Source organism: Mustela erminea, chromosome 9 (assembly GCF_009829155.1).
Source record: "Mustela erminea isolate mMusErm1 chromosome 9, mMusErm1.Pri, whole genome shotgun sequence".
NCBI classification, from domain to species: domain Eukaryota; kingdom Metazoa; phylum Chordata; class Mammalia; order Carnivora; family Mustelidae; genus Mustela; species Mustela erminea.
Genome location: NC_045622.1, coordinates 84483032 through 84489661, shown reverse-complemented (window position 1 = coordinate 84489661; position 6630 = coordinate 84483032). Strand labels below are relative to the sequence as shown.

General features: G+C 37.0%; 1 long non-coding RNA gene across 1 annotated transcript in view; it reads right to left on the bottom strand.

Annotated features, from left to right (window-relative positions):
- Nucleotides 1–5541: 5541 nt before the first annotated feature.
- The window catches only part of LOC116598575, a 128345-nt gene continuing 127256 nt past the window's right edge, over nt 5542–6630 (bottom strand). The window contains exon 6 of the long non-coding RNA XR_004289104.1: nt 5542–5576. This is a non-coding gene — a long non-coding RNA (uncharacterized LOC116598575). The remainder of the gene's footprint in view (nt 5577–6630) is intronic.

Here is a 6630-nt window from a genome sequence, read left to right as displayed (position 1 = left end):
TATCTTAAGCTAGTTCGGCCAACGAAAGCTGTGCTCAAATAGTTGTTCTTTTGCAGCCACAGCCCCTCTGCCAGCCTGCTCTCGGGCTGCACCGCACGGCACCTCTGCTGTTGCTCACCCCAGCCACAGAGCCTTGGAACTTGGCAGTACGAAGAGCCTTCGGGGTTTTAAGTTATTTGCTGGGCCTGACAATTTTTTTCGGGTTAAAAATTTATCCCACTTTTCAGCGTTTATTGAGGGACCTGCTGGCAGGCAGTGTTCTCTGCGCGGGGGATAACTTAGTTTGCAAAAGAAGCTCCCGCTTGCGGCTTACGTTCCAGCGGGTGCGCAGGACACAAGCATCTCAAAGTAACTAAGAAAGGCAGTCCTGGATGGCGTTTGACAGCTTGGCCTCCAGAGTAGAACTCCTAGGGATGGAATCCCGGCTGTACCATTTGATGGAGTGTGATTTGGGGAAACTGCTTAACATCCGTGTATCAGCTTCTTGGAAAAATAAGAATAATAAAGTGCTTACCTCGGTGCACTTATGAGGATTAAGTAAAATATATACAACGCTTAAAACACGGTGAGCACTGAATGTACTAGCTATTACTAAAGAATTCCTGTATGTAACCTGTTAACTAGCACTACGAAAAAGGTAAAAGCAGAACGGGGAGGAGGAAGGAAAAAAAGAAAAAAATAAAATGAGAGAAAGGGTGGTTTGTGTATAAGTTTGTGTTCATGCCTTTTTAGGTACAGTGATGGAAGGAAACGTTCTATTTATATTACGAACTGAAGAAAATAGGTAAAGTATGAAGTAAGAAACCCCCAATAAAGTATTTAATTCATAAGAACAGCAAGGTAGGGGCAAGCAGGCCTATCGGCTGGATATAAGTAAGAGAAGAGGAAAGAACAAATGAAAATAGCCATAGCAGCCAGATCATGGTCTCCTAGGCCATAACAAGAATTTTGGCTTTGACTTTTAATGAATTGGCAAGGCTCTGACATGTTTTGAGCAGAAGAGTGAGGAGATCAAACTTTACTGTGCAAAGGATCACTCTGGCAGGTGTATTGCAATTTGAGGTAGGTTGGGCTGGGGTAAAAGGAGTGACACCAGTTAGGAAGTTATTACAGAAGATGGAATTAGAGAAGACGGTGGAGTGGTGGTGAGAAACTGAATTCTAGATGTTTTAGTGGTAAAGCTGTTAAGATTTAATGACATCAGATGTGGGGTGTGAGAGAAAGAGAAAGTCAAGGTGACTCCAAAGTTTTGTCCTGAACTCAAGCCAATGCCTTCTAATATTCTGAGGCAAACTTATGGCAATTACAAGCTTGCTTCTTACTTAAAAATGCACAAAAACACAACAAGAAGGCCATGGTACACACCTGAGGTAGTTATTTTTTAGGAAACAAGGGAAAATTAAATTTTTTTAAACGATAGGAGAATCAGTTAGAAAAAGAATTTTACTGCACCCAATTTTACTGCAAATTAAAAACATGAGATACCACTACACACTTACTATAATAGCTAATTAAAAGAAAAAACTGACAATACCAAGTGCTGTAAGGATGTGGAACAACTAGAATTCTAATAAATTGCTGGTAGGAAGGCAGAATGGTAATAGTAATGGTAATAGTAATCTAGACAGACAAACAGATGAAAGGAAAAGAATAAACAGACTCACAATGGTCAACTGACTTTTGTCCAAGATGCAAAGGCAATTTAGTCTTTTAAACAAACAGTGCTGGAATAATTGTCCTTGGCAACTACTACTCTATTTTCTGTCTCTGTGAATTTGTCTATTTTGGATATTTCATATAAATGGAATCCTACAATACATAGCCTTCTGTGTCTGGCTTCTTTTAGCATAATGCTTTCAAAGTTGTAGTGTGTATCAGTCATTCATTCCTTTTTATTGCTTAATAGGATTTCATTGTTATGAATATATCACATTTTATTTATCCATTCATCAGGGGATGCATATTTAGGTTGTTTCCATTTTGTTGGCTATTATGAATAATGCTTCTGTGAACAATCATGCATAAGAATCTGTGTGGACACAGGTTTATATCTCTCTTGGGCAAATAAGTAGGAGTGGAATGTTGGGTTGTATGGTAATTATGTTTAGCTTTTTGAGGAACTAGTTTCCAAAAGACAGCAGCTTTATATGTAATAGCCAAAAATGGGAAACAACCTAAATGTTCCACAACAGCTGAATAAATTTTAAAAAAATTGTTATATATCCATATGATAGAATACTATCCTGCAATTTAAAAAGATAAACTATTGATATATGCAACATGGGTTAATCTCAAAATAATTCTGCTGCATGAAAGAATCCAGATATACTAGAGGATTCCATTTATATAAAATTGTAGATAATACAAACTAACTTAAGTAGCAGCACTGTAGATTGTTATTGCCTGGGTACAGGGGACTAGGCAAGGGGAGGGATAGTTGGGTTACTAAGGGGCATAAAAGGAAGCTTTGGGGGAGGGTTATGGACATGTCCATTATCTTGACTGTGGTGATTGTATCCTGGTTGTAGGCATATATAAGATTTATCAAGTTGTACACTAAAAAATGTATAGTTTGTTGATATCATGATTATATCTCAATATAAAAAATGGTAGGTGAAAGGGGAAAAAAGGAGGGATGGGGAGTACAGAAACATCTGGCTAGACCAAACTTAAAAGGATTCATTCTTGCAGGGAATACCCTTGGTGATGTAGAAACTGAACCTAGGGCAGGGAACTTAACGTGTCCTGTTTACACTGCATTCCTTGCTCCCACCCTCAGTGCCCAGCACCCAACGGGTGGTCCATACATATCTACTGGTCCTGAAAAAATAATCCCTGAGTTCCTCCTCCAAGACACCTTAGCAAAGTCCTAAGAATGCCAACTAAGTTCTAAGAATACAAAAAAGACATGTGCCATTTTATCAAACATTTCTAAGTCATACCCTTTTTACCACTTTTCTTCATTGTATGGTCCTCGGGAAGTAAAAGAACATCCTTTCAAGGGAAGTTCTTGAGAGGGAGATGGTGGAAGGATATGGGCAAAATCATTTTAAACTTTAACCTTTCACTCACTGATTGATTTATACATATTTATCTCTGTTAGGTACTAGATACTGCTTAGGTATGTGGGATACCAGAAAGAGTAAAATTAAAGGGTGCATCTTGAATGGGGATAGGAAGCTTATGTGCCTCAGCTTGAAATCCATTTTTCTAAACTCTCATCCTAATTTTCAAAATAGAGAATTGGGTTCCATTCCTAATAGCCACTGGGAAGGAGAACTACTTTGAAGAGGGTGACAGGGACCAACCTCATGAGAAAAAGTACATGTTGTATATTCCCATGGCTTATAGTCATTTAAAAATGGGTCACCTGGGTGGCCCAGTTGGTTAAATGGCTGACTCTTGATCTCGCTCAGGTCTTGATTAAGGGTCATGGGTCCAAGCCCTCATTTGGGCTCCATGTCCAACACCTACTTTGAAAAAAAGAAAAAAAAGAAAGAAAGAAAAAAGATACCTCCAGTCAAATTGATTTTTAAAGGAATGAAAAAATTTTTAGCTTTATTTTTGCTAAATGAAATAAGTGTTTCCATAGACTTTTTTTCCTTTTTCATATAAGTCTCCTTAACTTAGACCAGTGATGCTTAAATACTTAAATACTCCAAATACTTAAGATAAAGAAATTTGGAGCCAGTTGAAGAAATCTGCAGCCAGTTGAAATTGGAGCTGGCTGGTTTCAACTTCATCCTATGCCTGAAATAAAATACAGGTCACTAGTGTGTTAAAGGCAATAAAATAAGAGTTGTCATTTATACCACCCTGATAACAACCTGTTACTATAATCTTCAGAGTTTCTTAAAAACATACCTAGAAACTTTTAAAAAATGAATTGCCAAGAAGTTCAAGGCTCCAGTCTTCTGCAAGATGATATTCTCCTGGCTGATTTTTTTACCTGAAAAATACTAACAAATATTTATAGTTTTTCTTTATTGTTTAATTTGTCTGCTTTCCCTCTAGTGCTATCTCTTTGCTCTTTCCAATCAAGCATCCTGGAAAACATGGATTTGGTTATATTTTTAATTATTCTATTAGCAAGGGCTATATTAATATACTCACTTGAAATTTTATTATTGGACCAAATCTATAATTTTTCTGTAAGGAGAAAGCTTTGCATATTGATATCTAAAATTTGTCTTTAAGTCTATATCAGGCATCTCAACACTATGAAATTATTCACCTGATAAGGGAAAGCATATTTTTTATGTTAATATAGTACATGTAATTGATTACCTAATAGTAATACAATATTATCAAGGATAACCCATTTGAAATAGGCATCATTTAAATTAATAATCATTATCCTTTTACTGAATTGATGTATACTGACTTCTAGGGTGAGATGTGTTCATTCTTGCATCTCTTCACTTATCAAAGTGTCAGACACAAAGAAAATTCAACAAATAGTTATTAGTGAATGATACTGTAACAGTTACTTAAAATGACATGTAATAGATCTCTGAAAATTGCCTCAAATTTTAATTGTGAATGAAAAATAGATGATTATAACATCTTAGAAAGACAAAAAAGAGTTTTTTAAAAAAAAAGTGTGGCAGAGACTACCACTTGTCAACCTGCTATCTATCTTCCTACTCCTTGGTAGCAAAGCCTTCCCCTTAGCATGGGCGTGGCAAAATACCCTTCTGTGCAACTAAATTTATCAGCTTTATTTTGGAGAGGGATAGTCAGTAAGATGTAAATGGGGATTTGGAGAGTACCTTTCTGGAAAACTCTAAAAAAAAGGAGCAGACTTAGCCTGGAAGCTGATTGATTCTTTTTCCCTTGCCCCTTTCTCCTTCTTGCTAAACTTGATGGTGGGAATTGCAGCAACCAAACTAAGACCAAGATGTGGCCTTAATGGCCAAAGCCATGATGATGGAGAGGAAAGATGGAAGGAGTCCATGTCCCCGATAACATCACGAAGATGCAGTGCCTACTCATGACTGCCTACCTCTGGACTTATCTTACTTAAGAGAAAAATAAATCTTCAACTTGTTTAATCCACCATTACATTGGATTTCTCTTATACTCAGTTGAACCTAATCCTGACTGACACAAAGAGAAAAACCTAAAATCTAAAGTCATACTTTTGGAAAATAAAACGTTTACGGAAGTGTAAATTCACAAATTTTGGTAATGTGTATTTGTGGTGAGCATCTTGGAGTCTCTTTTAGTGCTATTGTGGTGTAACACTGAATTTACAAAGCAACTATCATCTTAGGATCTCAGAGATTTACAGCTAATAATTAAATTTTATGCTAGTGATGCAATGTATGATTATAGTGACTTTATAGATGAAACAGCCTTTTAAGCCAGTTGATTGGTGACTCACCGGAACATATTGCACCTGAGCTGTCGACTGAGCAGTAAAACTAATACAGTGCCTTAAATCTCCAACACTCGGAGCATTAGAAAACATTAATCTTCCCAGTAGTCTTTGTAGTAAGAGGAAATTCATAAGGTTAACTTCTTCACTTCACAGGACATAACCAATCATTGAAACGTTCATAACTCTGTTGAATCTAAGGAAGACACATTCATCATTTATGTTTTTTTTTCATCATTTATGTTTTTTAATGACTTCAGAAAGGCATGTCTATACCAGAAGGGGAAAAATGCATCCGCTAGTCAAGAGGCTTATCAGCTGAAAAGAATGCGAATGCAAGACGAGCTTTTACGAGCAAGTTCTATGTTTTTAGAAAAAAAATCATTATTTTGAGCTCCCACAGGAGCCACACTAAGCACACACTACTTTTTCAAGAAATTGTGTTTAAAGATGAAGCAACAGAGGCTCAGAAGAGTCCGGGAGCTTTGCCACCGGGAAACACAGAGCATGGATTCCTATTCAAGTCTGTCTCCCTTCAAAGCCACTGCTCTTATCTCTTCTTTTTTGACAGGCGGTGATGATTGCATTTTTAAAATAGAATGTAAGAAGTCTTTTCCTGATGTGGAATATGTACTTTTAAATAAACTTTTGTGCTGACGTATAATATGTCCAGAAAAATGCACTGATCATAAGTGCACACTTAAATGAATTATCACAGTGAACACACACATAACCACTATCGAGGTCAGCGAAAGACTATTCATTAGCTCCTGGTAAATGCAAATCAAACCAACATGACACACCCTGTACATCTGCTGGAATGGCTGTGATAAAAAAGACAGTAACAAGTATTCATGAGCATGTAGAGAATTTGGAGCCCTCATACACTGAGACGAGAATGTAAAGTAGTGCAGCCACTTTGGAAAACATACAGTTATGTGACCCACCAATTCCACTCCAGGGTATACATCCAGAGAATTGAAAACATACAAAAACATATCCACAAGTGTTCATAGCAGCATTATCCATAATAGCCAAAAACATTCATAGTAGCCAAATGACCATCAGCTGATGAACGGATAAACCAAATGTGGAACATGCACACAATGGAACTTTATTCGGCAGTAAAAAGGAATGGAGGACTGATACATGCTCCAACACAAATGAACGTGGAAAATCCTATGTTAAGTGAAAAAAGCCAGAAACCAGAAACAGAACATAATGTACAATTCCATGGTGGGGGTAAGGGG